At 46.3% G+C, this 17,444-nt stretch overlaps 1 pseudogene; it reads right to left on the bottom strand.

The window, feature by feature from the left end:
- Positions 1-601: 601 nt before the first annotated feature.
- LOC142574954 (uncharacterized) overlaps positions 602-17,444 on the bottom strand; it is a 65,627-nt pseudogene continuing 48,784 nt past the window's right edge.

Here is a 17,444-nt window from a genome sequence, read left to right as displayed (position 1 = left end):
GTCGCACCGCTTGAACCGCTGCTCTCAGTATCCCACAGTAGGTCGTCTTCCGATCCATCGAAGTTGTTTGTGATCGAGCACTTCTTAAATGATTTGACCACAACGTCCACTTGGACCCTCTTCCACGCGTCCGAGATCCACTTTGCGATGGTTTATAGGGACGCTTTCTGCAGCTTTCCCGTCGGCGTCTTCTTCCAGTCAGGGTTTCGCACCCACTCTTCGTACTCCTGTCGGAGATTGGCTTTGAAGGCCTTGTTGACTGAAACGTCGAGGGGTTGCAGCACTGGCGTCATGCCACACGGAATCCCAACCACGTCACTATTGATGTTCCGAAGCTTTGTCTTTACCTCCGGGGTCAGATGGCCGCGAAACGCGTCCAACAGAAGCATCGACCACGTGCCTGCAGGTCCGCCCAGCACTGATTCCAGAGTGAGCAAGCGCGTTTGGCGGCCTTGGCTACGCGCTCTTCCTAACAAATAGGGGGGTGCTTAGATTCGCATGCAAACTTTTTTCCTAACTTTTTCGCGAAAATAGAGGGGGGGTGCTTAGAATCGGGAAAATACGGTATTTACAGAGTATGTATACAACTTCAGACGGCCAACTAGTTGGTCTGGTAGTCTTGGAGCCAGGCCAGTGGCCGGCGCTCTTGGGTCGGCCGCTTTCGACGTCGCCCTGGCGACGATGGCGACGGGCTCGTAGAATGCTGCTGCAGTATGCCAGGAGGCCGTACCTGCATCCTGGGGGAACGCGGCTGTAGCACAGCAGGCTGCAGCACATCAGGGGACCGAGGCTGTGGCGTGGCGAGCTGCAGCGCATCAGGAGATCGCGGCTGTAGATTGGCAGGCTGGCCTGGTTCCCAGGTGCCCCTCTCCGGAACCCTGGAAAGCTTGGACGCATTACATGTACGGCCATCTCCAAGTCGGAAAGAGGCTGCTCCCCTCCTCTTGATCACCTTAGTAGGTCAAGAAAAGGTGCAGTCTCCCTTGAAACGAACAGAAGGTTTTTTGATACGGACAAAGTCACCTACGGCTATCTTCGTCTTCTTGGCGGCTCTCCTTGTGTCCGTGTAGTGCTTGCTGCTCTGCTGTTGACGCCGAACCCTTTGACGAAGTCGCGCCAACTCCTTGGCTGGGTCTTCCGCAAATGCTGGAGCTGAGAAACCCACGGCATCCAGCCTGGTTCGGGGCATTCTACCATGCAGCAGAACTGCTGAGGCGACCCCGGTGGTGGCGTGCAGAGTACAGCGGTAAATGGCAAGGTATTCTGTGGCAGCTTGCTGGAGTAGTCGTCTTTCGAGGAGTGCGACTTGAATGAAGTTTTTCAATGTGCGATTGAAACATTCTATTTGCCCATTGACTTGGGTGTAGTAGACCGAAGAATGTGAAAGACTGATGCTTCCGTTTTGCAGGAAAGTGATGAAATCACGCGAAGTGAACTGAGGTCCATTGTCACAAACGTCTCTTATGGGTAGCCTTCACGGGCAAAAACACTTGTTGAAACGTCTTTCACGGTGCTTGTGGACACTTCGCTGCAAAAATATACCTTCGGCCATTTAGAACGGTAGTCAACAAGTGTTACAGCAAATCTGCTGTTGTAAGCTGCATGCTCCAAAGGCCCAACAATGTCTAGGCCAAGCTTATGCCACGGTCGCTCAGGGCATTCAACAGGTTGCAACGGTGCTGGTGATGTGTTGGCTGACTTATCTGCCTCCAGGCAAATGTGGCAGTTTTTTACTGCCGTTTCCACTTGCTTATCCATTCGTGGCCACCAGAACCGCTCACGCAGTCGCGCCTTCGTGCACGTGATACCCGGATATGCCTCGTGCGTGATGCCAATGATCTGAGCCGTGAGGGAGGACGGAAGGACGAGGCGCTCTGCATGCAGCAGCACGTTATGGACAACAGAAAGTTCTTCCCGAATGGGGTAGAATAGTTTCACCTCTTCTGGTATGGACTTCTTTGGCGGCCAGGACCTCAGCACGAATGACTTGATGGTTTCCAGGCAACTGACGTCGAGGGCAGCCTGCCTGAACTTCTCCTTTGTCACGTAGGCTGGCTGAATGAACGAGAATTTCTTCCTCCTCAACAATCTCTGCCTCCGAGGTAGGTGCTGGCAGCCGAGAAAGTGCATCTACTACAGTGTTTGTGGATCCCCTTGCGGTATTCAACGGTGAAATTGTAGCAAAGCAGTCGTGCACTGCAGCGTGCGATTTGCAGTGGGCGTCTTTCATGTCCTTGTGACGACAGCAAGGACACCAGTGCCTGGTGGTCTGTTCGAATTGTGAAATGGCGACCCCAAAGGTCGTGTGCCATCGCTCACATGCCCAAATACATGCAAGAGCTTCTTGTACACCGACTGAGTATTTTCTCTCCGCAGGCGACAGTGTACGATATGCGAAAGTGACTGTGCAGAGCTCGTGGCCACTTTGTTGCTGCAGGACTGCTCCCAGCCCACAGTCGGACGCGTCGGTCGACACAATAACTGGAAGTGACGGATCAAACATATGGAGGACTGTACTCGACGAACGCATTTCCTTGACCTTCCTGAAACTGCTGTGTGCTTCGACTGACCAGATGAACGGCTCATTTTTGCAAAGTAAGACTATCATAGGCTCGACCACTTGTGTCAAGTGTGGAACAAACTTGGAGTAATATTCTACGAGACCCAGGAATGAACGAAGTGTGCCAGCATCAGTTGGCACTGGTGTGTTAACTATAGAGTCTACCTTCTATGGATGTGGCGAAATACCATGTGCGGTGACCTTGTGCCCTAGAAACGCAAGTTCTGGAACATTGAAGAGGCATTTGTGGTTCAGTTTCAGAACTGCGTTCTTGATATTTTGCAGCACGGTCTTCCAAGTTTGAAAGGTGTTCTTCTGCAGTCTTGCCAAAAATGATGACATCATCACTGTAGAACACGCCAGGGCAGCGGTCAAGGATCGTCACCATCTTCTGAAATGCCCCTGGGGCGGAAACCAACCCAAAGCAAACTTTTCCGTTTTAAAAAACGGAAAAGGCCGTCACAAGTGATGAAAGCTGTCAGATTCCTGCTGTCAGGGTGCAAGAGAACCTGATTTTAAGAGGAAGCCAAGTCAAGTTTTGAGAAGTGTGTAGCGCCTACCAAAGCGTGAAGCAGTTCCTCTGTGTGGGGCCACGGGAAACTGTCTGGAACAATAGCTTAGTTCGGCTCTCGAATATCTACACATATCCTGATGCTACCATCTTTCTTGTCAACAACAACAATGGGGGACACCCATTCAGAAGCATCGATGCATTCAATAATGTCAAGGCTCAGCAACCTCTGAATCTCATTTGATACTGGTGACCGGAAAGAATATGGCAGACGGCGAAGCTTCAAAGTTACAGGCTACCCACCTTGCTGCGTCTTGATGCGATGCGTGAACCCCTTAGCAAGACTCAACTTGGGACTGAAAAGTGAACTGAATTCATGTGCCAAGGCAGGTGGAAGATCTTTGCCACGGGGCTGCGCGCTTGACGGTGTGGAAATGGAACAGGATAGCGGGTCAACGATAGTCGGCAGCGGAGCAACGTACGTGTACAAGCACTTGAGAGCAGAACCCTCAATGCGAAGATTCAAGCCTTTAATGCCGTCAACACCGATCAGACAAGTTCCTCGGTGAACATAAAAACGTAGTGACGCTGTGCAGCCTTTGAACCCAATGTCTGCCTGGAAACAACCTAGCATGGAAATCGGCCGTTGAGATTAGTCAAACAGAGTAACATGCGGAGCATGCAGGAGCGGAACGCTCTGAAAATATTGACTCAACTCTTGCTCTGACATGATTGAAACAGACGACCCTGAATCGACAAGGAATGTCACAGTGAAATTCGCTACTTGCATTTGAATATGAATTCCATTAAGCGCGGAACGTTGCACAGTCAAACCTTGCTCAGCACTGCTAGATGACGAAACATCTTCATGAAATTAAACCTCACGAACCCGGCCTTGCATTTGAGTTCGTTTGCGCTTGCATACCCTTTGAAAGTGGCCCTTGCGACCACAAAACGAACAAGTCTTGCCATGCGCTGGGCACTGCGGCACTGACGCGATGTGGTTTCGCAAGCTGCATCGGAAACAATGTGGTGAACTGCAGCGGCTACTCTGTTCTCGGTTCCATTCAGGAGGTGGTTCCGATGCGGCGCATGTGAGCCGCCCGCACTCCTCGTTAACTTCTGCTGAAAGGTGACTGCCGGCTGTGAATTTCTTTTTTGCGAAGAATGCGAAGATGATTTATGACGCTGCCGCAATGAAATTGCCTCGACCGAAGCGGGAAGTTCCTTTAGCTCTTCAACCGCCTGCTCAAACTGAAGTGCAATTCGAACGGAATTCCGGAATGAAAGTGGAACCCTCGAGCAGTAACCGCTCACGTACGCGAGTGGAAGCTACGCCGACAACGAATTGATCCCGCAGAGTATCATCTTGCGAGGCAAACGAACAATGTGACGCTAGCTCTCGCAGAGCAGCAAGAAAGTCATGAACGGACTCGCCTGTGTTTTGGCTGCGGCGGTGAAAGCGATGACGCTCGATGATAACGTTGCACGACGTCGAAAATTGGTGCCGCAATGCAGCGAGTGCAGAGTCGTATTGCTCAGGAGGGGCCAGGACAGACTTGTCATCGGCGAGTGCTGCGGCACTTGGCGTTGCCGGTGCTGCGGCGCTGGTCCCTGCATGCAGCGTCTGATAAATATGCTGGCCCTCCGCCCCCAAACAATGCAAAAAAATAGCCTTGCGTTGCCCCCACTTGAGTGTGGCGGCTCCGGATAGCAGCAAGTACACGTTGAACATCTGCTCCCACTGCTCCCATGTCAATGACGAGCGTCCGGGTGTCGGAAGGAAAAACGGTGGCGGAGCAAGCCCGGTGAAACTCAAAGTGGGCGGATCCGGATGGTGCAGCGGGGCTGGGGGTATGTTCACGACATCCTCGTCGCCAATGTGGTACTTTCGAAGGTCAAAGTCAGGCTCCAGCCGTCCCGATGTAAAAAGCCGTTTATTCAACATATACAACCATATATATAAAATGAAGAACAGAAGCGCTCCCTGGGGAATAAAGAACTCAAACGAATAACAAAATTGAATACAAAACAGTCCCAGTGTTCCTTTGCGAGAAACAGAAGGTCACTTGGGATGTAGAGGTTGCAGTGGAAGTAGCGGCCAAACGAAGACGCTGCCGAGGTTGATCCCGCAAGCGTTCATTTTGCCGCGCTCCCAACTTTACTGAGGCTGTAGAAGCTTAATTTGGCCCTTCTGCGCCGCTACTACGGCACAATAGAAGGCATCGGCCTATTGCTTGTGGATCATTTAGACTATGTTGACGACATCACGGTTAAGCATGTGGCTGCCAATAAGCAGCAGGCTACACTGCTGCAGTACTTACAGCCAAAGAAATAGATACTTTGTACGAAGTTCATTGATTTGTACAAGCCCTTTACGTGTTTTTTACATGATTTTATTTATCGAATTTGACTACATGGAACTATTTCGCAGGATTCCGGGTTGAGTTCGCTCAAGACCGTCCTGCCATCCCTGTAGAAGCTGTCCAAAGTGACCGTCACCTCCCAGATAGTCTGCCCCTCCCTGGCTTCCACCATGGTGGAAGAGTCAAGGACTTGCATTACTCCTTTCTGCCCGAGAAGATGCAGACTGTAGGCTCCAGAGGGGGGTGGCCAGCTGCAGTGGATTTCCAGTTTATGGTAGCCTGCAAAACATGCGTTTCTATTTTGGCACACATGGAACAGGAACCATGAAATAAGACTAACCGTGAAGAAAAACAATCAGTTTTAAATGGCAGCTTTATATGCCTCTTTCTTCCACACTGCAGATGCTTTCTTGCCAAGTAGAACTCTTCGGTTACTGGATATGTGCCATGGGGTGTGTTGCCCATTCTTCGCCAATCCCCCAGAATGGACATGTGCCACAGTGACGCAAGGGGCGTAGAAGCCTTAAATGCATTTACACATCTGTCACATTCCTCCGTGCGTCCAACCCTCATCAATGTATGCTTTGACGCAAAGAGCCAACAGCTACAGGCATTGAGGCTGTGCATGTGTCATTCACTACCACTGCTACTTTGCCAACTTGAACAAGCTTTGCGACATTTAGGTTCACACACGCGATTGGATGTGCAAATTTTCTTTGAAGACAGATGTGTATGTTCACCTTTTCTCTACGACGCTCCTTTCCGTGGTGCCACCAGTCCAGCTCACCTCTGCTATGCTGGCATGCTGTACTACTGAGGTTCACTGTTCTGCCGAACCACTTGCATAGCTGGATGTGACATTTGTAACAACGTACTACGGTTTTGTACCTACGTACTGCATATCGATCTGGACTAGGTACCAGTCGTGACTTAAGGTACTGACCAATGAGAGTCTAAACACGCTTTAATAACCCTTCCTCCCCTCCCAAAAATAGTCGTAGCACGATCCAAACATGGTTCTCACTGTTACGATATGAAATATGCGAAACAGTATGAAAATATCACAGATCAGGCAATATTGCTCTTATCAATATTGCTCATGTCAATATTGTCTCATTGTTTAGCATCTATTACACCATAGCAAAGTATGAGCATAGTGGCAAGTGGTCATACATGGCTCTCAGCCTCCCCCTTCAGAAAGCAGATACAAAGGGAACATGTGTCTTTCATGCATGGCTTACACCATAGCTTCCCAACACAATTTGAACATGCAAATCTTGCTGTGCAGTTGAAATCACCGTACCTAAGACTTGGAAAGAATGAGATTCGATCAAAATAGGAGCAATGTTCCGAAACAAGGTTCAAAAGTCTATTAGTACCAATGACTTTTCTCGTGTTTTAAAGTGCACATACATGCTTAAAAATCAGCTACAGCTCTATGCAGTGATGCATAACACACATAGTGATCGGGGTTTTCCCATTTCAATTTGTGCTGATAGCAAGAAAATTAAATTCTACTTTCTTTTTCATTAATAATAACCAATTGTGAAATAACAGCTCCATCATAAAAGCCTTGCAGTAAATCAATCGGTAGTAATCACTCTTAACCATTAGACTCTTTTTAGTGCCAAAACAAACATTTTTAAACATTCATTATTGACTCACGCCATGTAAACTTTCTGTGATACTTGAAACTAGGCTAGTTGGTGAGGTTCCATGAATCTCACGCAAGCGTAAGAACAGCAACACAAACACAAAGAAACAAGACTGAACACTTATTTTTGTTCCTCCTTATTCCAAATAATTTTTTTTCATCAGTATGCACTACAACATAAATTCATGTTTTTTCGTGTCCATGTCCTTGTTATCACATGTTACTTCACGAATCATGCACGCTGCCAATGTGTCTTTCTAGCATCGCAATCTCTGACATATAAAAATTCCAGTGTACACTCTTATTCCATTTTGGTGTACTGACTGTCCTCCCCTGCCTGTTTTACAAACCATCTGTATGTTGTAAAATAACATAGTGTGACCAGAAGTCACAAGTGACCTGTCTTATATCACTTACATTGCTGGTGGCAGGACCCAAGGGTAGTGACGGGACGGTTACTAAAACGTAAAAAAATATTAGTGACTGCATGAGGACAGGCAAAGAGGTACGTTCCTTTGCCATGGACACCATAACTTCCTCAGATCAAAAGACAACTAAGCTGTTTAATTGCTTTACAAGTTCAGTTCTCATTACTGACTTGCTATGTTACCAACATGAAAAACCCATTTTTTTGTTTAGTTGAATTACCACACTTAGACGCTGAGCGCATCAGTTCATTTCATTTTTATTCCTTAAAGACCCTGTGACGGAGTACTACATAGGGGGTTCCATCTCCATGCACATGGTGAAAGAAACTGTCAATTCATGTTCTTGTCGTAAAAGCTGCTTTTCTCTGCTTAAACACAGATTTAACATCATGGCTTCTCTCGTCAACTTGCGGTAACCGAAACTTTCTTCACGGGCGCTTTTTATCATCTGTACCCACGCAATGGTCTAGGTAAAGTTAGTCCCAATTCTCAGGAAAACTGATGGCACAAATGACTTAAACCACTTTCACACAGCTCCAGAAGCATCAGACTTTATATCCTGGATGAATATTCCACATAACCTCTTCCGAGCTAATTTTGATTCGAGGTAATGTGCATTAGAAACTACAAGGGGGCTCATGAGGATATCCAAAATCAAGCCGTTCATATTATTCACAATCAATCCTACACTGTCTGTTTCTATACACATCACTGTCTATATGTTACCGTAGTACCTTGTAATTTTATAACGAATTCAACAATAATTCCAATTCTGCAAAAAATGTGGAACAGTGCATGCACTCTCGAAGTTAGCGCTCTTTGGGGCTTATCTTCTCCCAAACCAATAAACACCACCTACCTTGCTTGGCTATTCTTGATGTGTGCCCTTTACTTTCAGATCACAAACGTCAAGCGCCTATTAACAAGCGATAGCATTCTTGAAAGGATAGTAAGCACAGTGTTTAAAGAGCGGAAATCCATGTAAGATGGGTGAGGATTATTGCTTGGGGACAAGATAAGTGCCAGAGAATAGTGAATGGAATAATTGGTATCGATTTATAGTTACTAAAGTGTAAAATACGAACGTAAAGGGAAGACACGAAGCAACATGACTATGCACTGATTATCAACTGATGTTTCTTTATTGGAAAGCGCATTTTATATTGATCGAGGCATGTTTGTTTGACAGTGGCATGATAGCGTGTTATTATGGTGAGCATGTGTGAGAAGAAGCTTGGCATCTCTATAAAATGCTTCTTCCACTAAAGAATCAGCCGAGAGTCAGCGCAAAGTCCTGTCGCTTCTTTTCTTCCCTTCATCTTCGTATTTTGCGCTGTAATAATTATGAAGCCCCAGATGGCATAAATATTTTTGATGTACCACCACGGCATCTAAGTCAGAACATATGCCAAGCTCACCATCTTGCTTGACAGCCAGTATCTTTCAAAGCGAATCTGCTGACGGCCATTTGGAGCAACCGGGTTCTGGAGGCAGACTGCTAGTTCTCGATTTCTGGACGTCGGGAAAGTTGCAGCTTGGAGCACTGCTTGGCCCTCCTTGTCAACTGCCGTGAGACTGTTGTTGACCGTGCAGAGCTATGGCCCAAATAAAAAAATATGCGTTGGAGATAGCTGCTTGTGGTTGTGCAGACAGATATGTATGTAAAGGTGCAACTTTATTGATTTCATTTGATTAATTCTACACCTGTGGGCCTGCTGTGCTGATCGATTGCAGATGTTAATAAAAGGAGGGAAAGGGGGATCTGCAAAAAGGTGACACCACACAAGCAAAGCCTCTATCCATGTTTCAAAAATCAATGTGACAATACCTCGAGGCTGATTCGGCTTTAGAGAAAGAAGCCGAATTGTCATCACAACATTAGGACTCTCATTTTCAAACTTGGATTGAGATATTTCTGTCTTGCCAAGTGTCTCACTCAAATGGGTCCTGTCTCTCAGATTCACAGCTCATTTAAGAAACAGCAAACATATTCACCGACAGATTCAGATTTCCCAGACAGATTTCGGTCAAGGATGTTTACATATATTAAACAAGGACACCAAAACGTTAGGCCTGTATTAAGGTGCCCACACCAGAGGACCTGCCTCACAGGCCATATTATCCAACACAGCTAAAGCTCTCTGATGACTGCAGTTCATCCAGTCATGTAACCTGTCTATACATGGTGTGAAGGGCCAAGGTACAACATGTGGAGACTACTCTAGGCATTTTCATGTCAGATGCTAATGATAGAAAGGAAATGTTAATGTTCACTATGCTGTGTTCACAGTGAGCAGGCAACGCCGAGGTTGCCATGCAAGTAGTCCAGCTATGGGAATTTCACTCAGCTTTACAAGTTACCTTTTACTTTGCAATGCTTTCTATGGAACAACCTACTCCACATCACAACTGCAACATGTGGCCATAAGGTTATCAGTGCACCCTTGTGCTTCCAGCATGCATCATACGTCTTGTTGCAAGCTTAAGCAAAAACTCTGGGCTGCGGCCACTGGTCTCAGAAACGTGCCACTTCATTAGTACGGTGCTAAAGAGGTTCCGATCTACGATGCCTCCCATGTTGCATGAGGCCTAATGTTACATTCAATTAATAGATACCGTACCTTTTCTTCTATATGTGACACACTATTTTTTAGTCGCAAATAGAGCAGTGAGACAACTCGCTCTAGCCTTCATAGCATTCACCTGCTATGTGTGAAATGTGCTGTGTTGTGCAAAGAATTCAGTCGTGGTGTGTGCAAGTAGACTAGGTTCACTCTGTAAAACTTAAAATGGCAACAGAAACGTAGTTTGAACCAAACATTAAACCTTTCCAAAACTTACGCTAGTGTGCCGAGCTTGCCAGGCACTGCAGGGATGTCTTGCTGTGCTGCCCTGGCCTTCAGCAGCAGGCAGAACTCTGAAGGACTCATTTGGTGCGCATTTGAAGGCCTTTCCCCGTGCCGCACAAGGCGGCTGCACACCTCTATCCTCCCTCCAACCATTCCGACCATGTAGTCAATCCGAATGATGTCATTTTCTCTGAGAATGGGAAGTGCAGGGACGTGCTCGGGACATTCACCATTCCACATGAGCGTCGCTAACCATATGTCGTGTTCTGCTTCGATGCCGTCTATAAAGGCATCTAAATCTTCTAGGACAGCACTGTCTTTCAACAGTTTGCTGAATGTCCTGATATTCCTTCTGTTGCAATACGTCATAGGACCATGACGTTGGGTTCAACAGTGGATACATGACCCCTAATCTTGGAGTTGGGGAAGAATGAGCCTTTGATGCCGGACAGTTTCCTTCGTGCAGAGAACTCCTTTGGGTCAAGCAGAAGCTCAGCGATGTCGTTGTCAGACAGAAAGAGCGAGAGAGAGAATGAACATTTTTAATGGGTGAATGCAGCTTTGGAGAGGCGTCCTCATTGCAGAATGCCTTGAGCTCGGGCCGCGTCATAGGCCCTCGCAATCAGCCGTTGCTCATCCTCGAGGTTGGAGCTGGCCAAGGCTCTCTCTTAAAGCTTGTCAGTGGGGTAAGGGTTCGGAGGATTTAATGGTGCCGGTCTGCAACCCCCTACTATGTACCTGAGGGACCTGGGTTCTGTGCAGAAGCGGCATTGCGGAGAGAATTGTGTAGGGGCTATGAGGTGATTTCTGGTTGGGTGGGCGATAGAAAAGCTTCGTCTCCGCTGGAAGTGCTCGGGACGTTCACCATTCCACATGAGCGTCGCTAATCATATGTTGTGTTTTGCTTCGATGGCATCTATAAAGGCATCTAAATCTTCTAGGACAGCACTGCCTTTCAACAGCTCGCTGAATGTCCTGATCTTCCTTCTGTTGCAATATGTCACTGTGTCTGGAACTGGGACCATGGCGTTGGGTTACACAGTGGATACAAGACCCCTAATCTTGGAGCTTGGGAAGAATGAGCCTTTGATGCCGGACAGTTTCCTTCGTGCAGAGAACTCCTTTGGGTCAAGCAGAAGCTCAGCGATATCGTTGTCGGATAGAAAAGCTTCGTCTCCGCTGTGGTTGGCCTGGGAAAGTTAAGCATGTTGCGTTTTGTTGACATTGGTGTCCCACCACTTGGCGTAGCTAGTTGGCTTTGGATTTGGTTGGGCATCAAAGAGAACCTTGTCCCGGACGCTAAATGTCATTCAAACTCTTTTCCGCTGAAGCAGGGACTTTCAATAGAAAAGTAGGAACACTCTATTGTCTTCACCGAATAATATAAATGCGTGGCTTGGATTGACAGTTTCCTTCGTGCAGAGAACTCCTTTGGGTCATGCAAAATCTCAGCGATATTGTTGTCGGATAGAAAAGCTTCGTCTCCGCTGTCGTTGGCCTGGGAAAGTTAAGCACGTTGCGTTTTGTTGACATTGGTGGCCCACCACTTGGCGTAGCTAGTCGGCTTTGGATTTGGTTGGGCATCAAAGAGAACCTTGTCCCGGACGCTAAATGTCATTCAAACTCTTTTCCGGCTGAAGCAGGGACTTTCAATAGAAAAGTAGGAACACTCTATTGTCTTCACCGAATAATATAAATGCGTGGCTTGGATTGACAGTTTCCTTCGTGCAGAGAACTCCTTTGAGTCATGCAGAAGCTCAGCGATATCGTTGTCGGATAGAAAAGCTTCGTCTCCGCTGTCGTTGGCCTGGGAAAGTTGAGCACTTTGCGATTTGATGACATTGGTGGCCCACCACTTGGCGTAGCTAGTCGGCTTTGGATTTGGTTGGGCATCAAAGAGAACCTTGTCCCGGACGCTAAATGTCATTCAAACTCTTTTCCGGCTGAAGCAGGGACTTTCAATAGAAAAGTAGGAACACTCTATTGTCTTCACCGAATAATATAAATGCGTGGCTTGGATTGACAGTTTCCTTCGTGCAGAGAACTCCTTTGAGTCATGCAGAAGCTCAGCAATATCGTTGTCGGATAGAAAAGCTTCGTCTCCGCTGTCGTTGGCCTGGGAAAGTTGAGCACTTTGCGATTTGATGACATTGGTGGCCCACCACTTGGCGTAGCTAGTCGACTTTGGATTCGGTTGGGCATCAAAGAGAACCTTGTCCCCGAGGCTAAATATGTTATTCAAACTCTTTTCTGGCTGAAGCAGGGACTTGCCAATGTTATCAATAGAAAAGTAGGCACACACTATATTGTCTTCACCGAATAATATAAATGCGTGGCTTGGATTGACGGCTTGGATTGAGCCAGGAAGTCCACTTCCGATGCCATCACTACCTGGTTGGTACGCTGCCTGCTTTGTTGCGGGGCTGCTCGTATGTGCAATTTTTCTTAGAAGTTCTATATGAGTGGCCTGATTTGTAGCTCTGTGGCTTGGTGGACCTTTTACTGCATCTAATATGACTACATTGCCTAGCTTGAACCACAACTTTGTTAGGTCATGGTGCCTACTTTTCTTGAAGAATCTCTTGTCAAAAGAAACACTAGCCCGAAGTGGATGTACCAAATTGACAAAACCATAAAGCATTAACAACTTTGAGATGGTGCCTGTGACATTACAGAGCTGAATGGGTCCGTAAGTCACGTCGAGATGTTTCTTGTCAGCCGGACTGTGGCTCTTTGCTTCACTGTTTCTGGTAGATGCGAGAGGTTGTGTGGATGTGTAAACTCTGTTGTCCGAACCGACAACAATCTTGCTGGGAAAATGTCTCGCCACCAACCGTATGGTTTCAGTTTTTGCACCGAACCGGCCCCGGATTGATGGTGGAAGTTGTGATAGGATGCCTTGGAGCCTGGAGAGAGGCATGCCTTTGTCGGCTGTCATGGCATCGTTAAGGTGCTCCAACGTATTGCCCAGCAGTGTCATCATCCTGCGTGGACTTAGCAGCTGGCAGGAGGTTTCAGGTGTGCACTGCAGCAGGAAGAATTGTTTACAATCATGCAACCAATGCCAACAAAAAAGAACATGCATCGAGAAGATCAACTAGGCAGTATATTCCTTAAAAGTTTCATTACCTTCAGCTGTAGCTATCACAGTCAGAATAATTTATTCGTGGTCGCTGAGCCTTAAAGGGAAGCTGAAAGGTTTTCCAGAAAAAATGAGTGAACATCTGTACATAATGGTTTTCAACCCTCCGTATACGAATATCGTATCGAAATTGAGCGAAAGAAAGCGCAAATATATTTTATTTCGACGAAAAGTGCAGCAGCGGACACGCCCAGCTCGCGCATCTCGTTTCCGCCCGTGATTGGTCGGGCGCCTCGTGACGTCAACACTAGTGTTCGTCTGAACCGACCGCTGCCGCTACACATGAAGCGCGACGCCAGGTAGTTTGGTGCTGTTTTTCTGAGACGGTAACGGAAAATTTAGAGAGACTGCGTTTTTCTGAGGAGTTCGGCGTTACTCCCTACACGTACGAGCCGATTGCGAAGAGCCGGCCTCTCGAAGAAGCAAACGATGCTGGTGCGAGCAGTGCTTTCGACGTGAACGAAAGCAAAGTCTTGGGATCTCCTCGTGTTGGAAATGCTCTTTGGTGAGTATGTTTTTTGCAAAGCGATCTAGTGATCTCGCCGATCTTTCGCCGATCTAGTGAGCTCGTTTCCGGTCAAACAACTGTAGTGTTGTGTTCCTACATGCCTCATTGTGGAACGTAAACGGGGATGCGATCGTCGGCATTTGTGCGCTGTCCAAAGCTGTCAGCAATCTACAAAGACTGTTTAAACGCGTGAAAAGCTTCCCGGTTCATGCAGTACGTGTAGTGACCATCTGTGCGCCATCCGCACAATACTCGTCACCGAAGTCGTAAAGGCGGCAAATTCCGTCGGCTACGTGAGACGGTCGGTTTCTCGCTGTGCGCCGGCTTTCCAGCACATGCAAACTCTACATTTGCACTGCGTTATGGTAGCTGCATGCAGGCTGTTTTACAACACACGTGCAAATAGCAAATTCGCGGCGCTTTGCGACGAAACCTGCGTCAAGGGCGGAAGATAAACATGCACCTTCCGTTCAGCATGCTGACACGAAGGAGCTCGCAGTACATCAAAATCCAGGTTTGGGCGAGTTCGTGTATTCATAAGGCCTTCCAACACCAGTTATCATCAGTCAGTCCACACTCGTGCCGTCTTTGTTTTCGTTGCTCCGATCTTTTCGCGCTGCGTTTAGAAAGCCTGCTAGTGGCAAGTAGTCCTCTCTCATTCTGTGGCCATATACAGCAACTGCGCAGGCCGAATTGCAGGGCTGGCCGTATACTACCACTCTACATACACGCAGACGCACCAACAAAGGAATGCGGGGTCGATCGAAGCAGATTACGATGGCACGCACGCAGAAACAAGCACGGTCAGGCACGGACGTGGAGGCTGCGAAGGAATGGAACACTAGTGTTGACGTCACAACAGCGCGGTTTCCGGTCTCCGCTCGCATCGTCAGCATCAGCAGCAGCGCGCGGCATTCGACGGGGGGCGGAGCTACAGCACAATTTTAACCGACGATTATGTCGCTCCTAATTAAAAAAAAGAACTCCCAAATTTTACCTACATGGTTTATAAGGTTCCCGCATCCGTATCTGAGCGTCTTATTGAATTCGACAGACTCTTCAGCTTCCCTTTATAGAGGTACTGTAAGAGCTTATCTCATAGTTCTTGTTTATTTATTTTTTTTTTTTGCCTTATTGGTACTAGTTAGTGGCCACAATTGTAGCCCCATATGAGGCATAAATTTCTCAGATTTAAAAGAAAGCATAAATTACACAAACTTTTAATGCAATTAACTTAAAGTGCAACCTAAGTGGAACACTGCTTCTCGCCACAGACTGTGTTTACGACGGTTCCTTCCCATACGAAAATGAGGGAATGTGGTCATGTGATCTCACTCATTTACAGGCGGGTGTGGAGATCAAAGCAGCAATTGATCACCTCATCAAAAGCGCTATATGATAATAGAGGAGCTAAAAGAGGAGCTAATAGAGGAGAGAAGATCGCGGTGCGTTCCGGGACAAGCAACAGCAGATGACTGGCCCATGCTCACCGCGTCGTATTTCGAGAAGCGCAAAGTAAAAGCAGAAACAATGACAGATGCGCTGCTCATCCAGCTTTCGGTGACACAGTCACTGTGTGACTCGCAACAATTGTATACCAGGCTGACCAATAAGTGTGTCAGCAGTATGTGACCCTCTTCCTCCCCTTATTTTTGTGACCATGCAAAGGAACCCTTGTAACTGCCCCCTACGCCTAGAAGCCAAGCTGCATTTGGCGACAGCTAGGATGGCTAGTTAGATAGGATGGATGATGACAATCTTGTGTCAAATAAACTTGGATGACTGACTGATTGATCTTTGTGTCTCATCATTCCTATGCTCTAGTTTTTTTTCTTTTCTCCTGCATTAGGCGCATGTATTGAACTGGTTGCATCAGAAAAGTACATAGTTAACTAATGATTTGTCATATGTTGAAGGAAATCTAGCACCATCCTGTTGCTACGTGGCCAGAAATTATCGTATAAAGCAATAAAATACTACTGTTATAAACTCTCAGAAGGCCAATTATAGCGCTTCAAACAGATTTTTCATTCATTTCTTCCTGTCGTTACAAGTTTGAAAAGAATTGAAAGCAAAATGCAGAGCGTAGTAGTCGCAATTTGTTGTTTTATTAAAGGAGGGCCAAAGAGGGAATGAAAATGCCGGAGACATAGCAACTTCCTCACTTTTCTCCGAATACTTCAGGTATCTGGTGACTACGAAAAAAATGCAGTGCAAAGAAATGGAAAGGCAAGTTAAGATAGTAGCAATATTGTAAAAAAAGGGAAATAACTACAGAGACAGTACAAAAACGTAATAAACAATGAAAATGCCAAAAATGTTTGAGATTATTGCCGGCTTGAAAAGAAGCAGAAAAAATCTATGTGTATGGTACTTTTTGCAATGGGTGAGCATACAGGATGCCACTTCTTTAAATTAGACAAAATTTTTAGAAACCACCTGTGGCAACAGCATACTTCTAGTTATTGAGCTGCGTTGCTTGCGGTGAACATTACGTGTACGAAACACTGAGATGCATAAATGACCAATTAAAAACCGTCACCACTTTTGAACGAATTACATTACGGCAAATTGCAATTTACGAATGGTAGCGCGATTGCAAGGCATATCCGCTAGGAAATAATTCTGAGGATATGGCACTGGTTTAGATACATGTGCCATCGCACTTGCAGTAAAAATGCACTGCTGTCCCACTTACCTCAAAGAAAATGCCACCTATGCATTGAAGCACAAAAATAAATGGGACGCTCATGTATTTCGTTGCATTCTTTAGGGAATTTATATCTCGACACTGGCCGAAAATTTGTTCCTAGTGGATACGCTTTGGAAACTCACTTGCTACAATTCGTAAATTGAAATACGTGCCCTGAAGTAATTAGATAAAAACCTAATTAGTGAAATTTGCTTAACTGATCACTCATTTTGACTTCTCGTGCAAGTAATTTTTCAGAGAAAGTAATTTCTCTAAGTAGTCTATCTCAAGGAATAGAATTACGTTATCTGCCACAGTTGATTAGAAAAAATTCTGTACATCATAAAAAACATGTACCCGGTAGTCTGTACCAGGAATTCAACGTACAGCATAAAAAGTTCACCAGCATTCGATCTGTCCAAAGTACCCTATATTTACTTCATTTTAAAGCACACTTTTCTCAGAAAAATTAGCAAGAAGGTGTGCGTTCAAATCTAGCACAAACAAAAACTGCAATGCGTAATGTCCAAATCTCAAAGCTTACCTCAAACAGTGTTAAGCCCACCTCAAACAGCCTTGACCAAGGGTGCCTGTGATAAAGATGAAATAAAAGTTATTTTCTTGAGTGCAAACAAATCAAAATAATTCTCTCTTACCATGAAAATATATTGTGAGGGAACAATATAAGGGTATTACAGTTTGTGCTTTTTTTAGTATATGAAAATCTGTGTGCC

The sequence above is a fragment of the Dermacentor variabilis genome, chromosome 1 (assembly GCF_050947875.1).
Source record: "Dermacentor variabilis isolate Ectoservices chromosome 1, ASM5094787v1, whole genome shotgun sequence".
NCBI classification, from domain to species: Eukaryota; Metazoa; Arthropoda; class Arachnida; order Ixodida; family Ixodidae; genus Dermacentor; species Dermacentor variabilis.
This window is presented reverse-complemented; position numbering and strand designations above follow the sequence as displayed.